The sequence below is a fragment of the Bos indicus genome, chromosome 21 (assembly GCF_029378745.1).
Source record: "Bos indicus isolate NIAB-ARS_2022 breed Sahiwal x Tharparkar chromosome 21, NIAB-ARS_B.indTharparkar_mat_pri_1.0, whole genome shotgun sequence".
In the NCBI taxonomy this organism is placed as follows: domain Eukaryota; kingdom Metazoa; phylum Chordata; class Mammalia; order Artiodactyla; family Bovidae; genus Bos; species Bos indicus.
In genome coordinates this window covers 25,146,842-25,166,392 of record NC_091780.1, presented here as the reverse complement: position 1 = coordinate 25,166,392, position 19,551 = coordinate 25,146,842, and the positions used below count along the sequence as shown (strand labels likewise).

The 19,551-nt window shown below is 39.7% G+C and overlaps 1 protein-coding gene across 1 annotated transcript in view; it reads right to left on the bottom strand.

Annotated features, from left to right (window-relative positions):
* Positions 1 to 19,551, bottom strand: part of HDGFL3 (HDGF like 3) — a 76,182-nt gene that overhangs the window by 55,886 nt on the left and 745 nt on the right. The gene's annotated exons all lie outside the window — the stretch shown is intronic.

Sequence of the window (19,551 nt, the reverse complement as noted above, 5' to 3'; positions counted from 1 at the left end):
AGAAATGCATGCTACTTTGCTATTGCACTCCAAACTGCAAAAGTTATGGCCACAGTGCATGATAAGTGCTCTGTTAAGACGAAAGGGCATTAAATTTATACAAAGGCATTTAAATTTATTACAGTGTATTGAGACAAACTTTTATTTTATTATTAGCCGTTGTTAATATTTTACTGTGCCTAATTTGTAAATGAAACTCTATCATAGGTATGCAGGTATAGGAAAAAACATGGTATATATAGGGCTCAGTAATATTTGCAATTTCAGACATTCACTGGGGGTACTGTAATGTATTCCCTGTGGATAAGGGGAGACTACAGTACTGAGAAAAGGTAAGGAGTTTTTCAGGTATACAAGTACACTGAATAGTTAAAGTATATAACAAAAAGACCAAATGAGAAAACTTACAAGATTATAATCTGACAAAATTTAACTTCTCTTCCCAATAAAAATTCTTAGAAAAACAAGAATTAAAAGAATTGATCAATGGAAAATAGTACAGAATTTAGTTCCTCAAAAAACTAAACAAAGAGTTGGCATATGACCCTGCAATCCCACTCCTGGGCACATATCTGGAGAACACTTTAATTTAAAAAGACAGGTGCACACTGATGTTCATTGCAGCACTATTTATGGCAGCCTCGACATGGAAACAACCTAGCTCAGTTCAGTTCAGTCGCTCAGTCGTGTCCGACTCTTTGCGACCCCAGGAATCGCAGCACTTCAGGACTCCCTGTCCATCACCAACTCCCAGAGTTCACCCAAACTCATGTCCATCAAGTCGGTGATGCCATCCAGCCATCTCATCCTCTGGTGTCCCCTTCTCCTCCTGCCCCCAATCCCTCCCAGCATCAGAGTCTTCCAATGAGTCAACTCTTCGCATGAGGTGGCCAAAGTATTGGAGTTTCAGCTTCACCATCAGTCCTTCCAAAGAAATCCCAGGGCTGATCTCCTTCAGAATGGACTGGTTGGATCTCCTTGCAGTCCAAGGGACTCTCAAGAGTCTTTTCCAACACCACAGCTCAAAAGCATCAATTCTTCGGTGCTCAGCCTTCTTCACAGTCCAACTCTCACATCCATACATGACCACTGGAAAGACCATAGCCTTAACTAGATGGACCTTTGTTGGCAAAGTAATGTCTCTGCTTTTGAATATGCTGTCTAGGTTGGTCATAACTTTCCTTCCAAGGAGTAAGCGTCTGTTAATTTCATGGCTGCAATCACCATCTGCAGTGATTTTGGAGCCCCAAAAAATAAAGTCTGACACTGTTTCCCCATCTATTTCCGATGAAGTGATGGGACCAGATGCCATGATCCTAAGTTTTCTGAATGTTGAGCTTTAAGCCAACTTTTTCACTCTCCTGTTTCACTTTAACCAAGAGGCTGTTTAGTTCCTCTTCACTTTCTGCCATAAGGGTGGTGTCATCTGCATATCTGAGGTTATTGATATTTCTCCCGGCAATCTTGATTCCAGCTTGTGTTTCTTCCAGTCCAGCGTTTCTCATGATGTACTCTGCATAAAAGTTAAATAAGCAGGGTGACAATATACAGCCTTGATGTACTCCTTTTCCTATTTGGAACCAGTCTGTTGTTCCATGTCCAGTTCTAACTGTTGCTTCCTGACCTGCGTATAGGTTTCTCAAGAGGCAGGTCAGGTGGTCTGGTATTCCCATCTCTTGAAGAATTTTCAACAGTTTCTTGTGATCCACACAGTCAAAGGCTTTGGCATAGTCAATAAAGCAGAAATAGATGTTTTTCTCTTGCTTTTCCATGATCCAGCGGATGTTGGCAATTTGATCTCTGGTTCCTCTGCCTTTTCTAAAACCAGCTTGAACTTCTGGAAGTTCACGGTTCACATATTGCTGAAGCCTGGCTTGGACAGTTTTGAGCATCACTTTACCAGTGTGTGAGATGAGTGCAATTGTGTGGTAGTCTGAGCATTTTTTGGCATTGCCTTTCTTTGGGATTGGAATGAAAACTGACCTTTTCCAGTCCTGTGGCCACTGCTGAGTTTTCCAAATTTGCTGGCATATTGAGTGCAGCACTTTCACAGCATCATCTTCCAGGATTTGAAATCACTCAACTGGAATTTCATCACCTCCACTAGCTTTGTTCATAGTGATGCTTTCTAAGGCCCACTTGACTTCACATTCCAGGATGTCTGGCTCTATGTGAGTGATCACACCATCGTGATTATCTGGGTTGTGAAGATCTTTTTTGTACAGTTCTTCTGTGTATTCTTGCCACCTCTTCTTAATATCTTCTGCTTCTGTTAGGTCCCTACCTTTTCTGTCCTTTATCGAGCCCATCTTTGCATGAAATGTTCCCTTGGTGTCTCTAATTTTCTTGAAGAGATCTCTAGTCAACCTAAATGCTCATCAAAAGATGAACTGATAAAGATGTGGTACATATAGAATGAAATACTATACACTCATAAAAAAGAATGAAATAATGCCATTTGCAACAACATGCTCCCAGATAGCATTAATGGTAAAGAACCTGCCTGCCAATGCTGGAGATATAAGAAACATGGGTTTGATTCCTGGGTCTGAAAGATCCCCTGGAGGAGGGCATGGCAACCCACTCCAGTATTCTTGCCTGGAGAATCCCATGGACAGAAGAGCCTGGTGGGCTATAGTCCACAGGATCGCAAAGAATCGGACTCGACTGAAGTAACTTAGCATGCATGAACACAGCAACACGGATGGACCTACAGATTATCATACTAAGTCAGAAAGAGAAAGACAAATACCATATGGTATCACTTATATGTGTAATCTAAAATATAACACATATTAACTTATCTATGAAACAGAAACAGACTCAGAGTCCTAGAAAACAGACTTGTGGTTGCCAAGGGGATAGGCAATGGGGAGGGATGGACTGGGAGTTTGGGGTTAGTAGATGCAAACTATCATACATAGAATGGATTAATAACTGGGAACTATATCCAATATCCTGTGATAAACCATAATGGAAAAGCATGTGTATATATACATGTATAAATGAATCACTGCTGTATAACACAACATTGTAAATCAATTATACTTCAATAAATTAAAAAACAGTATGCCAACATGATGTGGATCCTAAACTGTTATCAAATTTCATCATAATGTTCTGAAATGTGTACAAATATAATAGCAGTACTATTATAACGATACACTATAAAACCAAAATACATTTATGTAGTAACTAGAAATAAAATGACACCAAAAAACCCAATTAATAATTTAATGTCATACTGTTTTTCTGAAATTACATCCTGTCTACAACATGAATATGCCTCGGGTTCTTTTGTGTTTAACACTCTTACATTGCCCTGGGCTGTATAATGAATCAAATTTCACACGGTTTTTCTCTATTAGAACTACCACCAGACCTCCATTTGTATAGCCCATCTTGATATCATTAGGTGATCAATAAGATGGAGGCAAACAAAAAGAGCATAATTTGAGGTCTTTATTTTTTAGGATGACTCACTAGATAGTAATCTCTAACTAAAACAGGAATACTTGGGTTGGGAGGGGTGGCTAGATTAGTTTTGATGATGAACTTGTGGTGTGTGTGTGTGTGTGTGTGTGTGTGTGTGTGTGTGTGTGTGTTAGTCGCTCAGCTCTGTCCGACTCTTTGTGACCCCATGGACTGTAGCCTGCTAGGCTTCTCCGCCCATGGGATTTTCCAGGCAAGAATACTGGAGTGGGTTGCCATCTCCTCTTGGAGTGGGTTGCCATCTCCTCTTCCATGTGGTACCTGAGGGACAGCTAGATGGAGCTGTCTCGTCAGTAAATGGATGTCTGGATTTGACGCTCACAATAGTGAATATGGGCCTGAAATCAAGGTTTAGAAGATAGTAGTCTCAAGAATGCTGGCTTGAAGCCAAAGACAGATCTATAAAGGTATGGTTAGAGAAGCAGAAGAATCTTTCATGAAGAAAAACACATAAGGTAAGCCAAGGGAAGACAGTCTTTTAAAGGCAGTGTTAATTTCCACAGAGGCAACCATCAGGATTAAAGGAGTTCTGTTATTTGGCAGGAGATGGTGACTTCTGGTTGAGGGGTGAGAAAGAGACAGAAAGGACAGTTATTTAAAGAAGCCTGGACCACCAACGAAGGCAGAAAGAGAAAGACAGAAGAGATTATTGTTTCTAGTCTGAAAAGAGAGAGTTAGTGGAGGGGAAGAGACTAATGACTTCAAGTCTATGAGAGCAAAACTTTGTTTAGGTCACTTCTCTAATCCCTAGTATCTTTAGGGCACCTGGGACATAGCAGGCATTCAAAACTATTTGCTGAATGTTGAATGAAGAAAGGAAACGAGTGGGGTCAAGCAAAAGGGGAGGGTCATAGTAAACAGGATGGGGAAGAGGTGATGGCGAGAGAGAGAAATATTTTTCGATCATTTGTTAAACTTCAGACTCCTTATGTTCAAAATTCCTGAAATAACCCTCAAAAGTAGGCATTACTGTCTCCATTTTACAGTCCATAGAAGCTAAGAGATTAGGTACCCAAGGTCATTCATCTGTTGATGGACAGAGACAGGAAGCAGACATGGCTTCACCTGTGCGAGAAGCTCCTACTCTTCCATGGCACCTTGAAAATGAACATATAAAATATGAAAATAAAATAATTTGCTGAAAAGAAGGGGGAAAGAAGTTGAGCTGGAAAAGGGCAGCAGAAGTATCTACTACCACCTGAGGAGGATGGACACGGAGCTGACCAGGTCAAGTACAAGGAATGATGAGCAGAGTTGAGGTCCTAACTGAAATTAACCCTGGAGCAGTACCATCTGCATGTCTTTGTGATTATGTCTAGCTGGTCTTAGTAGGAGTTTGGAGGTTGAGTGCATGAAAATGTGCACAGGGTGAGAAATAATCACGTAGGAACAATTTTGCTAAGAAAGGGGTGAAGCCAGGAGGTAGTTGTGATACCACAAGGAAATGGAGAGGACAAGGGCTGAGTTTTCAGAGTTTACAATAATACTGAATGAGAAGCAATTCTAGCGGCGTGGAGGCTTCAGTCACCATCATCTCCCCTTCATCAACAAACTTCTCTAACTGTCCACTGTTGCTGAGCTACCCTACTGCTGTAATTTGCTTTTACAACTAAAAAACAAGGGACACATTTGTTCTGGGTTATCTGATCCCTTGTAGTTAAATAAATCTTTGCCCCAGACAAGGAGCTTAGTAAAAATGAACAGTGGAGATCGTCAAATTTCATAACTCCATCAAATGCTTTGTCCTGCCCCTGCGACCCCACATGGCACAAGGCAGGGCCAGTAAACAACAGCAGTGACAAAAGGCTAAGCGGAGAGCCACCAGAGTTCTCAGATACCTGGCTTAACACAAAGATTAACGCAATGTTATCCCTTTTGTTTCCAGATATTTCCACTTAGTATAGCTGGGCTATTTTCCAATAGAAAAGTACTTATTTTCTGAGTCATCAGCCAGATGTGAGATATAAAACTGCTTCCCATAACTTTTTGGAAATTATAATTTTTGGAAATTGAAGAGTGTCTTACTATCATCAGCATGAGATTTCTCTTCTGAGATTGCTGTATGTAATAGTAGCAAATCTCTTTTTGATTGGACAAAAATGATGTAAAGAAAATACAGAATCATTAGAAATGTGTTAGACCCACGACTTTACATATACCTCAGAGGGTACCATAAACCTACCCCACCTATAAATCTTCTGGAGTTAAGAAAAGCCCACCAACCCCAGTCACAGATAGCTTGATACCTCCAACAGTCTAGTCTCACAAACCCAAGAAAACCCCAGATCCTCAATATTATCAGCCAGGGAACACTAGGTGTCAAACAATGTTTATAATTGACTAGTTAGCAAATGTATGAAGCTTATTACCCTCAAGAAGTCACATGTATGAAACTACAATTAGCTTCAACTCAGTTATAGGTATATTTACAGTTCAAAGATTAGAAGGAAAATGAAACTAGAAATATTTGACCTGTATACTTTTGGAGATCAAGGAAAACACTGGCCAGGATGGTTAAATGACCTAACATAAAGTAACTTTCATTTCTTATGTTCATGTGACCTTCATGTCAGACTATGGCTACAGCACAACAGAAAACTCAAGACTACTAACTCATCTCAAAAATTCAACTACTCAGTTCAGTTCAGTTCAGTTGCTCAGTTATGTCCAACTCTTGCAACCCCATGGACTGCAGCACGCCAGGCCTCCTTGTCCATCACCAACTCCTGGATTTCACCCAAACTCATGTCCAGTGAGTTGGTGATGCCATCCAACCATCTCATCCTCTGTCGTTCTTCTCCTCCTGCCTTCAATCTTTCCCAACATCAGGGTCTTTTCAAATGAGTCAGCTCTTCGCATCAGGTGGCCAAAGTACTAGAGTTTAAGCTTCAACATCAGTCCTTCCAATGAATATTCAGAACTGATTTCCTTTAGGATGGACTGGTTTGATCTCCTTGCAGTCCAAGGGACTCTCAAGAGTCTTCTCCAACATCACAGTTCAAAAATATCAATTCTTTGGCACTCAGCTTTCTTTGTAGTCCAACTCTCACATCCATACATGACCAATGGAAAAACCATAGCCTTGACTAGACGGACCTTTGTTGGCAAAGTAATGTCTCTGCTTTTAATACGCTGTCTAGGTTGGTCATAACTTTTCTTCCAAGGAGTAAGCATCTTTTAATTTTATGGCTGCAGTCACCATCTGCAGTGATTTTGGAGCCCAGAAAATTAAAGTCTGACACTGTTTCCACTGTTTTCCCATCTATTTGCCAAGAAGTGATGGGACCGGATGCCATGATCTTAGTTTTATCAATGTTGAGCTTTAAGCCAACTTTTTCACTCTCCTCTTTCATTTTCATCAAGAGCCTCTTTAGTTCCTCTTCACTTTCTGCCATAAGGGTGGTGTCATCTGCATATCTGAGGTTATTGATATTTCTCCCAATCTTGACTCCAGCTTGTGCTTCTTCCACCCCAGCATTTCTCATGAGGTACTCTGCATATACGTTAAATAAGCAGGGTGACAATATACAGCCTTGACGTATTCTTTTTCCTATTTGGAACCAGTCTGTTGTTCCATGTCCAGTTCCAACTGTTGCTTCCTGACCTGCATATAGGTTTCTCAAGAGGCAGGTCAGGTGGTCTGGTATTCCCATCTCTTGAAGAATTTTCCAGTTTCTTGTGATCCACATGGTCAAAGGCTTTGGCATAGTCAATAAAGCAGAAACAGATGTTTTTCTGGAACTCTCTTGCTTTTTCCATGATCCAGTAGATGTCGGCAATTTGATCTCTGGTTCCTCTGCCTTTTCTAAATCCACCTTGAACATCTGGAAGTTCACAGCTCATGTACTGTTGAAGGCTGGCTTGTAGAATTTTGAGCATTACTTTACTAGCGTGTGAGATGAGTGCAATTGTCTGTGTGGTAGTTTGAGCATTCTTTGGCACTGCCTTTCTTTGGGATTGGAATGAAAACTGCCTTTTCCAGTCCTGTGGCCACTGCTGAGTTTTCCAAATTTGGCATATTGACTGCAGCACTTTCACAGCATCATTTTTCAGGATTTCAAAAAGCTCAACTGGAATTCCATCACCTCCACTAGCTTTGTTCGTGATGCTTCCAAAGGCCCACTTGACTTCACATTCCAGGATGTCTGGCCCAAGGTGAGTGATCACACCTTCGTGATTATCTGGGTTGTAAAGATCTTGTTTGTACAGTTCTTCCGTGTGTTCTTGCCACCTCTTCTTAATATCTTCTGCTTCTGTTAGTTCCATACCATTTCTGTCTTTTATTGTGCCCATCTTTGCATGAAATGTTCCCTTGGTATCTCTAATTTTTTTGAAGAGATCTCTAGTCTTTCCCATTCTACTGTTTTCCTCTATTTCTTTGCACTGATCACTGAGGAAGGCTTTCTTATCTCTCCTTGCTATTCTTTAGAACTCTGCATTCAAATAGGTATATCTTTCCTTTTTTCCTTTGCTTTTTGCTTTTCTTCTTTTCACAGCCATTTGTAAGCTATTCAACTACTACTGTTCTATATAAATATACCACCCACATAGATTAATTTCCCTTTGGCCTAAGAGACCAGACCAGTGCTTTTTAAGCTGTAGGTAGTGAAACTGATTTTGTGGGTTACAACCTGATTTTAAACAAGATGAAATATAAAAATATCAGGATGCATCCATTTAGTATGATTTGTGAAAAACTTTTTCTAGTGTGTGTGTATGAAATTAATAATTATTAATATTTATTATAAATTAATATTTACTGTCAGTTATAACCAAAAAGTTTGAAAGCCACTAGACTGCTACAGAATCAATCAGCAACAATGACTCATTTCCAAAGTCTAAATACTTTTTCAAAATTATTGACTCAATCCTCATGAAGCAGCCCAGCGAAGGAGATAAGAACAGTTATGCCTGTTTGAAAATAACTGGTCTCATTTTGAAAGTCAAACAGAAGTCTAAAGGGAATTAATTTTCAATCCATTTAACATATTCTAACTTTGAAAAAACTGAACTGAGATTGTATAATACTGCTCCCTCTAAATATGCATTTCCTCCAAAATTAAAGATGTCATTAGAACAAAAGTTCTACTTCAGTTAACAAAAAGGAAAAAAGAGATAAAGCTATGAGTTTATTTTTTGACGGTTTTCCCTACATAAAAGTTTTTTGATCTTCTGTGAAACTCATTTATATATTTGCTAACGACTACTGAACCTAACTGAACCTATCACTTACAACAATTCTCATGTTAATAAACATAGAAGTTACTAGACATTACTAGATAGAAACCAGGAAGTTACTACTGTGTTAGTAAGAATTACCTAGTCCGTTTTGAAATGGTACCTCCACTTTGGGGAAGACTTAGAGACTATAACCAAGCTTAGAGAATCCAGTCAGATCTTGAGTCCCAGTGATCAACTGGGAAGAGTGGCTGATTCATAGACCCTTTTTATTTGCCAGTACAGTCCAGGTTAGTTTGTCCCCAATGTAAACCTGGTGGGCTGCTGTCTCTGGGGCTGCACAGAGTCGGACACAACTGAAGCGACTTAGCAGCAGCAACCTAAAGCTATGCGGAATCTATAGAGATGGCTCATCACACTCAGAAATCTGAAGGAGGGGTAATAATGGGAAGTCCTCACAACTCCCAGAGCCTAGAGCCAACCCACCACGATAAAGTTACAAGGAAATGGCTGAAACACTTGCCAAACCACAAAAGTACTTACTGAGACTTTACTAGGCTCCTATTCTGGTGTTTCTAGGAGGTAATTATTAGGTACTTAATTAGCAAACAGTTCCTTCAAGTATAGTTTCACATTTGATTACTAGGGAAAAGGATGAGAGTAAGAATTAGCACTCTGTTTTATAAAGAGGTTATAATGAAAAACCTAACAAACCAAGACAGTGGTAGAATGAAGTGCTTATCTTTGAATTCCTGGTCTAGTTGTCTTTCCATACATGGCAGGAAGTCTTAATCAGAAATCTGGAGGATGTCATTCTAAAGGTTTGAGCTCACCCATCTTTAGATTATTTCACTCTTTTTACCTCTATGTGGCTCTCTGTAACCAAACGGATATTACTTACCTGACAACAGCAAATTTTGATCAAGAAAGATAAAAGAAAAACTCAATTCCTACCTCTATTTTAATCAGCTGAAAGGAGATTATGTATACAAATGGCAGGAAATGCGCATAGGAAAACGCTGGTATACGGTCTAGGAATGCAGTAAACTGGCAAGAAGCTGCACAAGCTAGTAGTAGTTCTTATGATGTAGTTTTTAGGCTCTACTTAACAGTAACTTTCCGGAGAAGGTGATGGCGCGCCACTCCAGTACTCTTGCCTGGAAACTCCCATGGATGGAGGAACCTGGTAGGCTGCAGTCCACGGGGTCGCTGAGGGTCGGACACGACTGAGTGACTTCACTTTCACTTTTATGCATTGGAGGAGATGGCAACCCACTCCAGACTTCTTACCTGGAGAATCCCTGCTGTCTATGGGGTCGCACAGAGTCCGACACGACTGAAGTGACTTAGCAGCAGCAGCAGCAACAGTAACTTTCATGACTACCCTACTTGATGGTCAAAGCAGATAGGTTCTCTCACACATAAAGGTTTTGGAAACTACACCAAGTCAACACCATGCTATTCATTCAGAATTGATTTTAATGAGTCTCGGCTTTCTTTAAATGTACAACTAATACTTATTTTTATACTGCCTTGTGTCAAAGGGCTTTCAAAGAGATATGGACTAAAGATAGTATAATAAATGTTATAATAGTAAATCTCTGAAGAGTTCTAGCTTCACAGCAACTCATGAGCCTACAAACACACATGTATCAGTATGTATGGCCATGTTGTTTAGCTGCCAAGTCGTGTCTGACTCTTTTGCCATTTTATGGACTGTAGCCCACCAGGCTCCTCTATCCATGGAGTTTCCCAGGCAAGAATACTAGAAGAGGTTGCCATTTCCTTCTCAAGGGGATCTTTCCAACCCAGGGATCAAACTCGCATCTCCTGCATTGGCAGGCAGATGCTTTACCACTGAGCCACTAGGGAAACCCCCAACATAATGCAAAATGCTTCTTCAGTCCTTAACCCAATTTGGTATCATTTTTCTTATGTTCTGTGGCATTCTTAATAGTCTAGAATTAAGACTTAAGTGTCTTTAGGTGAAAGTCCTTGTTCTCTAATGGGGATATCGATCTCATAGTAGTGTTATATATTCTCATTCTAACTTGATAACAAGATGAGTTCAGTTCAGTCGTTCAGTCGTGTCCGACTCTTTTCGACCCCATGAATCGCAGCATGCCAGGACTCCCGTCCATCACCAACTCCCGAAGTCCACCCAAACTCATGTCCATCGAGTCAGTGATGCCATCCAGCCATCTCATCCTCTGTTGTCCCCTTCTCCTCCTGCCCCCAATCCCTCCCAGCATCAGGGTCTTGTCCAATGAGTAAACTCCTCGCATGAGGTGGCCAAAGTATTGGAGTTTCAGCTTCAGCATCAGTCCATCCAATGATATACATTATTGATATAAATACATATATTTTGCCTAATAACCAAAATTAATTCAATCAAATATTCGTTAAATTGGGAGACTGGGGAACTGAGAGCTAGCTAGTGGGAACCTGCTGTATAGCACAGGGAGCTCAGCTCAGTGCTCTGTGATGACCTAGAGGGGTGGGATGGGGGTGGGAGGGAGGTTCAAGAGCAAAAGGATATATTTAAACACATAGCTGATTCACTTCATTGTATGGCAAAAACTAATGCAACATGGTAAAGCCATTATATTGCAATAAAAATAATTGTGCTTATTAAATTAACAAAGGCTATCAAAAGTTTGAATCATCTAACTTTTAATGAATATGTGAGAAGACAAGTGTTCTCTTATTCTGGTTGTGGTTAAGACAGTGAAAGTTTATAATACAAAGCTTTAAAATATGCATATGCCCCTAGACTCAGAGAGATAATTTCCAGAGACTTGTCCTAAGGAAATAACTAATGATTTAGCCAAAAGAATGTTTCTCACAGTATTCTTTTATAGTATAAAACTAGTAATAAACTAAAAGTCCTATAATAGGTAGTTAAAATTTATAAAAATAGTCCATGCCATAAATTATCAGATGGCTGTTACAAATAATGTTACAGAAACATATTCACTGCTACTGAAAGTCTTCTAAAGATATAGTGTTTAGTGGGGGAAAAGATGCAAAACTGTATATATTACAAAAATTATGTACCTACAGTTATAGGTACATATTCATGATGCTTACATGTATGTCTAGGGAAATTAATCTTTCTAGGATGAACATTCTAGTGTAATAAAATTTTGTTACACAGGTGGAATTAATATATAACATGAAGGTCAGTCCATTCTCTTTTTAAATAAAGATAGTTTAAGCAGTTTACAGTATGAGCAAAGTGTTTTCGGTGCAAGGAACACTGTTGACTTTTAATGGTAATCTACAGTCAGGACTTCTACTCTGTGGTGAAGGAGCAATTTTTAAAAAAAAATTCTAATTAGTTACAGACATTTTAGTAAAATACATTAAAGATGAATTATTAGAAAAATAAAATAAAAGACATACAAATACAAACCTCATTTTAAAATCAGATTCACAAACAAAAGGTTACTTTATCAAATAGCTAAAAAAGATTCTAAACTCTTGCTCTCAATTTCTGTACCTATCTTGTCACTGATAGGTAGCAATCCACAGACCATGCTTTCAGTAGTACTGCTTGAAATGATTAAGAAGCCTATTCGCAGTGGACTAATAACTGTATTGAGTGGGCTATATTTTGATCAAACATCTGGAGACTCTTCTGCAATAGAAAATCTTTCTCCAACAAATAGGAAGATTTGGGCTCTTCCTTTGTTATGCCTACTATACTTATTAATATATAATAAGTATATTATTATAAAATATATATAATATAATATAATATAAAACTATAATGTTTTTCTAAGGCTAAAAGACATTTTCAAAAAAGTCATATATCATTTTAAACCATCATTTTCCAAAAGAATCAAACACGATCTCATATAATGAAGCTAAGAGAATTAATATTTTTCTAATCATGGGGCAACAAGTAGTCATTCAATTCAGTCAGTCAGTTCAGTCACTCAGTCATGTCCAACACTTTGTGACCCCATGAATTGCAGCACGCCAGTACTCTTGTCTGGAAAATCTCATGGACGGAGGAGCCTGGTACACTGCAGTCCATGGGGTCGCTAAGAGTTGGACACGACTGAACGACTTCACTTTCACTTTTCACTTTCACGTACTGGAGAAGGAAACGGCAACCCACGAGAATCCCAGGGACGGGGGAGCCTGGTGGGCTGCACAGTCCAGTCTATGGGGTCACATTGAGTTGGACACGACTGAAGCAACTTAGCAGCAACAGCAGCAGCAGGCCTCCCTGTAGTCATTAGGGCATTCCAAAGGCGATATGACAGAAACAGATTCACCTGGTTGAAAAGGAAACAATGGAAAACGTTGGTAGTGAGAATTTAAGTTATTGATCTGCTCCCAGGGTTGAACAGAAGAAAATGAAACAGTGTGCCAATTCCTTGGCGATGCGAATACAGTCTCTCAGGGAAAGGCTGCATGAGCCTGTGGCCACTCTACATGAGGAATGAACCAATGATGGACCTCCATGAACTCAGGACAAAAGTAATAAAGATTATAAACACCTTACTTTATGTTGAGATTAAGAATAATTTAAGGCTCAACTGATTCTCTGAAAACATGTAGTCTGGTCTCTAGAAATAAACCTGCTAGGTTCATAACCTAGCAGTCTATTGTCGAAGGAAAAACAAAGAAACCAGCAAAGTGCTGAGTTAGAAACTGAAAATTCCCAACCAGTATGCACATTAATAGAAGTTATGGTACCACTTCCCAGGTGGCACTAGTGGTAAAGAACCCATCTGCCAGCAAAGGAGACCTAAGAGACCTGGGTTCGATCCCTGGGTAGGCAAGATCCCCTGGAGTAGGATACGGCAACCCACTCCAGTCTTCTTGCTTGGAGAATCCCATGGACAGAGGAGCCTGGTAGGCTACAGTCCATAAGGTCACAAAGAGTTGGACATCTGATGGAAGCAACTTGGCATGCATGGTATATCACTTTAATCATTCAATTATAGTATTTTTAAATTGCTGCAAGTTTAACCTGTTGGTATAAAAATGAAAAAATATACCTAGTACAGCACCTTACATAGAGTAGGTGCTCAAAAAAAGTACAGCTCTTTGAACTGTTGTAGATGGTAAGTCAAATGCTTTATTCTTGTATTCTTGAGTTTTAACAAGCGAGAGGTTGATCACTAGATCAAAAATATGAAGAGGAATTAACTATGAAAGGAACAGAAAGACTCTAGTGCAGTTAAACAAAAGACAGACGAAGAATACAGGACTAAAAAGAAGCCTCAAGAGAAAGTTATGAAGTAATAAATGAAGTTTCTCAAATAGTCAAAAGGGAATAGGAAGATGTAATATTGTAGGACTGAAGCCTTAAAGGAAAACATTTCTTATTGAAAGCTAAGAAGGGCGAAATTTAATCCATGAAAAAGCTTGGAGTATTACATTTTTCTTTTCCTCACCTCATACAAAGTGCATGTTTTCTCTTTTTTAATTGAGGCATTATATACGTGAAAGTTGCTGAGTCGTGTCCAATTCTTCGCGACCTCATGGACCATAGAGTCCATGGGATTCTCCAGGCCAGAATACTGGAGTGGGTAGCCATTCCCTTCTCCAAGGGATCTTCCCAACCCAGGGATCGAACCCAGGTCTCCTGCATTGCAGGCAGATTCTTTACCAGCTGAGCTACCAGAGAAGCCCCATTATATATGCAGTAGTGCAAAAACCCCAAATGTGCAAGTTTGATAAATTTTTACATATGTACAAACCCAGATCAAGGTATGGATCATTTCCAGTGCCTTCTCCCAGTCAACAGTGACAGAGGATGAGATGGTTGGATGGCATTACTGACTTAATGGACATTTAAGAGTTTGAGACCCCAGGAGATAGTGAAGGACAGGAAATGGTGTGCTGCAATCCATGGGGTCACAGAGTTGGACACAACTTAGCAACTGAACAACAACAACCAGTCAGTAACCTACCATCACCTCCACCTACCACAGACTGATGACCACTGATCAGTTTTGCCTGTTTTTGAATATCATGGGATCATTCAGAATGTACTCTCTTGTATCTATCTGGCTGTTTTCACTCAATCTTGTATTTTTGAGATTCATCCATATTCTTGTGGGCATTAGTAGTTTGTTCCTCTTTATGGCTGAGTAGTACTTCACTGTACAAATACACTACAAATTTGCTTAACTGTTCTTGTGTTGATGGGCATCTGGGTTGTTTTCAACCTTCTGCTTTTATGGATAAAGCTGCTATTATGAGTATTGCTGTAGAAGTCTTTTGGTGGACATAAACACTCATTTCTCTTGGATATATTCCTACAACAGACTGTTAGGTCACAAGGTTGGCATATGTCACAAGGTTGCCATAGATCAGGGCAGTTTTCTAAAGTGATTGTATCAGTTTACTCTATTAACAATGTTTGAGAATTTTCACATAAAGTTTAATTTTAAAAAGCTCTTTAGTTGAAACACAAGAGCTTTAAGACATTTTTTGGTATTGCTTCTTTTAGGGGAGCAACATAAGCAGATTTCTCACACCTCAGGAAACACACAAGATGATTTTAATAGGTATGAGAAGAAAATAGTACAATTCCTATTCTAGTTTCTTATTCTTTTGCCCCAAAAGTAAACTTTACTAATATTTAATTTATAAATTAACATTAGTGTGTTTATTTAGATGGTTATGTTTACTTATCGTCATTTGTGTGTGCCTGGCTGAGCACAATTATGGGACATCTACTACTAACAGAATTCTCCCTAAATGAACAGGCTAGCTAAAAGAGTCCTGCAAAAGCTCTCAGTCACTCAGTGATATCTGACTCTGCGACACCATGGACTGCAGCCCACCATGTTCCTCTGTCCATGGGATTCTCCAGGCAAGAATACTGTACAGTGTTGCCATTCCCTTCTCCAGGGGATCATCCCAACTCAGGAATCGAACCTGCGTCTCTTGCATTGTAGGCCGATTCTTTGCCATCTGAGCCACAAGGGAAACCCCTACACTGGTCCTACAAAGATGACATGAATAATATAAGCACAAGCAAGCAAGGAAATGGCCAACCTGACAATTCTTTATTTCTTTAGAAGATTAAAAACTCTGACATTCTAATCAGATTTCATAAGAAGTAGGGAAAAAAATTGCAAAAATTACAACTTTTAAAAATATAAACTTAATTTAGTACTATTAATGACATTTTGCCAATAAGAATTTTAAAACACAAAATATCCTCTAAATCATGTCATCCCTATTAGTTTCTTTTTGCATTTATTTTACAATGTAGATAATAGTGCAAAGAATATGTATATATAATTTTAAAATAAATGTACACATATTAGAGGTGACCGTGCTCAATTTTTTTTTAACCAATAATGTACATAATCAAAAAGATTCAGAAACTCATTTTAGCACAACTGTTTTTTAGTATTAATTTAGTTTATCTTCAAGCATAAATGAACTTCTAATTTTTAAAGTTATATACGGTGGCTCAGACAGTAAAGAATCTGCCCCCAATGCGGGAGACCCAGATTTGATCCCTGGGTCGGGAAGATACCCTGAAGAAGGAAATGGCAATCCACTCCAATATTCTTGCCTGGAGAATTCCATGGACAGAGGAGTCTGGTGGGCTATAGTCCACAGGGTTGCAGAGTCGGACATGACTGAGCGACTAACATGTTCACTTCACTTTCACAAGTATTCCCATCAGAAACAGCCAGCTGCTATTTAATGTTAAAACAATACATCTGAAAAGGCAGGAGGACAAGAACCGCCTGGGGAAAGGCACGAGGGAACTTTCCTGGGTAGTGGTACTGTTCTGTGCCAGTAGCGGCTTGCCTTCCACCAGTGTACCCATTTGTCAAACTCCCTGAATGGTACATTTACAGTAAGTGTGTTTCAGTCTACATAAATTTTACCTCAAAAGGAAAAAGGGGATCTATTAAAAATATTGACCTCTAGTTAAAGACTTGATGGACATGACTTTGAGCAAGCTTCTGAAGTTGGTGATGGACAGGGAAGCCTGGCATGCCGCAGTCCATGGGGTCGCAAAGAGTTGGACATGACTGAGCGGCTGAACTGACTGTACTGAGTTAACGATACACATGCTCAACTGTGTAGGAGTAAATTCTAATGATGGCTGCAACTTACTGTGAGGTGCATTAAAATAAGATGGACTGCTATACACCTAGAGGGATGGATATATAAACAAATAGAGCAAGTATAGGAAAATGTTAAGTGTGGAAATCTAGGTGGTAAGATATATGGCTGTTCACTGTACGATTTTTTTAAACTTTTCCATAGATTTGAAAATTTTCATGATAAAATGTTGGACAAGAAACAAATTTACCTGGAGAATCCCAGGGACAGGGAGCCTGATGGGCTGCCGTCTATGGGGTCGCACAAAGTCAAACACAACTGAAGCGACTTAGCAGCAGCAGCAGTGATATAGGGGAAAAGTTAGAAATTCAAAAAGGAAAAAAGGAAGGAACATTCAATACCACTGCTTAGTGTTTTTACATACACTATACCTTTGAGGTGAGAATTATCCCTATTTTACAGACTAGTAAACAGAAACTTGGAAAGACTACAAAACACGCCCCAGGACACAGTGTGAAGCCCAGCCAAAAGCTGAAACCAACCCGATCAAATTTACCAGAGGTCTGAATTCTCTTGGCTCACATTCCTCATAAGGGGATTCCTAGAACTAAAACAAATGTCTTCTCTACAGCAGAGGAGTCACTTCTCCATTCCACATGGATCAGCTCCATTAGAAAGCTCCTCCCCATAGCCTGAAAAAAACTGTTTCCCCCATGTTCTTCCTGTGTTTGATTCCTTGTGGCCATACAGAATTCCAGCAGGGCTGGCCTTCATATCAAGCAATAGTATTGAAATCTGAATAATTAGGATTTTTTCCCTGTAAGTATTTTATAATAACATCATCTACAAAGCTATAGCTAGATGTAAAGTGGGGATACTATCTCCTAGAATTGGGAAGAAAATAAAATGAGAACACTGACACATTCAACTGTAACTAAAGAAGAGCAGACACTCAAATAGCTCCTTCTTCTATTTCTAACCTTTACCTTTATTTGGAAATTACAGCATGCCACTCACTATAAAATATTTTAGAAAATTAGGGAGACTTAGGTCCTTTCCTTGAGGAACTCATTGTTAAATGTGAACAGACACAGGTTTTCCCCCTGTATTTACTGCATCTTATCTAACAATGTAATTGACTTTACTCCCTCATTTTACTTTCCATTTTCCCTTGGTATGGAGTTAAAACTCCTAGGAATTTTATGTACAATTAAATATACAACTAGGACCACTTCTGCAGCACTTGTTTCAAAATCACTACAGGTGGCCAACCTATGCAAGCAACATGTTAATAAAATTTTAAGTCTATTTTCTTTCTGACTCTCAGGAAATCTTTTTCAAAGGTAAGATTAAAGAAAGCCATTGTGTTACAAGAAAATGACCCACTGGTGATGATAACTTTTAATTTACTTTGACTATGCCCAAACATATGTGCCCTTAACTGTTTATTTCTTACTTAAAAGAGTATATTCAAGGGATTCTCCAAAGAACTCCTAAAGTAACAAATCTTGCCCTATATATATATACATATATATATATATGAAAAATAACCTATTATTCTACCATGAACTTTGCCTTATTTAAGGACAACCTACAGTTCAGATATGGATAAAAGTTACTTGCACAGCCTCATAGAATCTGAATGAGACTGTTTTTTTCCCCTTGAAATCCGAGGTTGTTAGTGTTGGAAGAAATCCTAGAGATGATCATTTTATAGTTGCAGAAATGGATATTCAGACAGTTAAGATGATCAGCCCATAACAGAGCCCAGACCAGATGCCAGGGTCCCCCAATTCCTGACCCAGTGTTCTTCCTATTTTACAATCATGAGAAACTTAAAAAAAAAAAAAAAAAAAAGGATTATGTCCGTCCATTACTTCAACTTCACTAAATTTCAGTCTGGCCACCCATGATATCACTTCTTTTTGTGAATGGGTGTATTTGGGGGTGGGGGGAGGAGTCTTGGGTATCTTCACTTGCATATAATGCAAATTTTTAGAGTTTTCATTCATATTTATGCTACCACTATTTTCCATGTCTACTTCTATTCCTCAAGGATACCAATTCAGACTTGAACATGCCTTGACCCTCCTTTCCACTACATTTCTTATGTCAAGAAATTAACTACCAACTATTATAAAAGTAAAAGGGATTGATTTTAGAACACAAAGCACACATGCTAGTAAAGGGCCTGGTAAAAAAATTTAATGTTATGTATTACATGTAGATGCTTTCTAGAGAAAGAGCACAGCGACAACCCTGCTTATGAGAATAGAGAGCTATTGTGGACTGAGGTGGGGGGCCAAGGATGAGGTCTGGAATCCGACCTAAAACAAATATGGAGGTGAAAAGGCATGAGGAGCTTCCGGGACCCACTAACCAGTGCCAAGCTGCCAGCTCCCAACTATTCGGTGTCGGTTTAAAAGAAGCAGAGGTACCAGGGATGCTCGTACCCCAGGACAATGATAGAGCAGGCGGGGCACCCAGAATCGCGCTCAGGGAAAACTCAACAAGTCTGGATGGCGAAGGATGCCCTGAGAGATGGATGAACGACTGCCAAGAGGCTGCCGCTGGCTCGGAATGACCACTGCCCCTTTCCAGGATCGACGCCGCGGGCGCCCGCCGGCTCGCGGACAGCCATTTGCACTATGCTCCCCTACGTGCCCCGACGTTCGCCCCGAGACCGCCGAGTCCGCCAACCACCCTGCCCCGGGCGATGCCTCTGCTCCAGGCCCGCTTCCCGGCGAAGGGCTCCCAGTCACTGCCGGCTTTCCGGGAGGAAGGCAGCAGCTGGCCTGCAGGGGCCGGAGCCGCCTTCGAAAG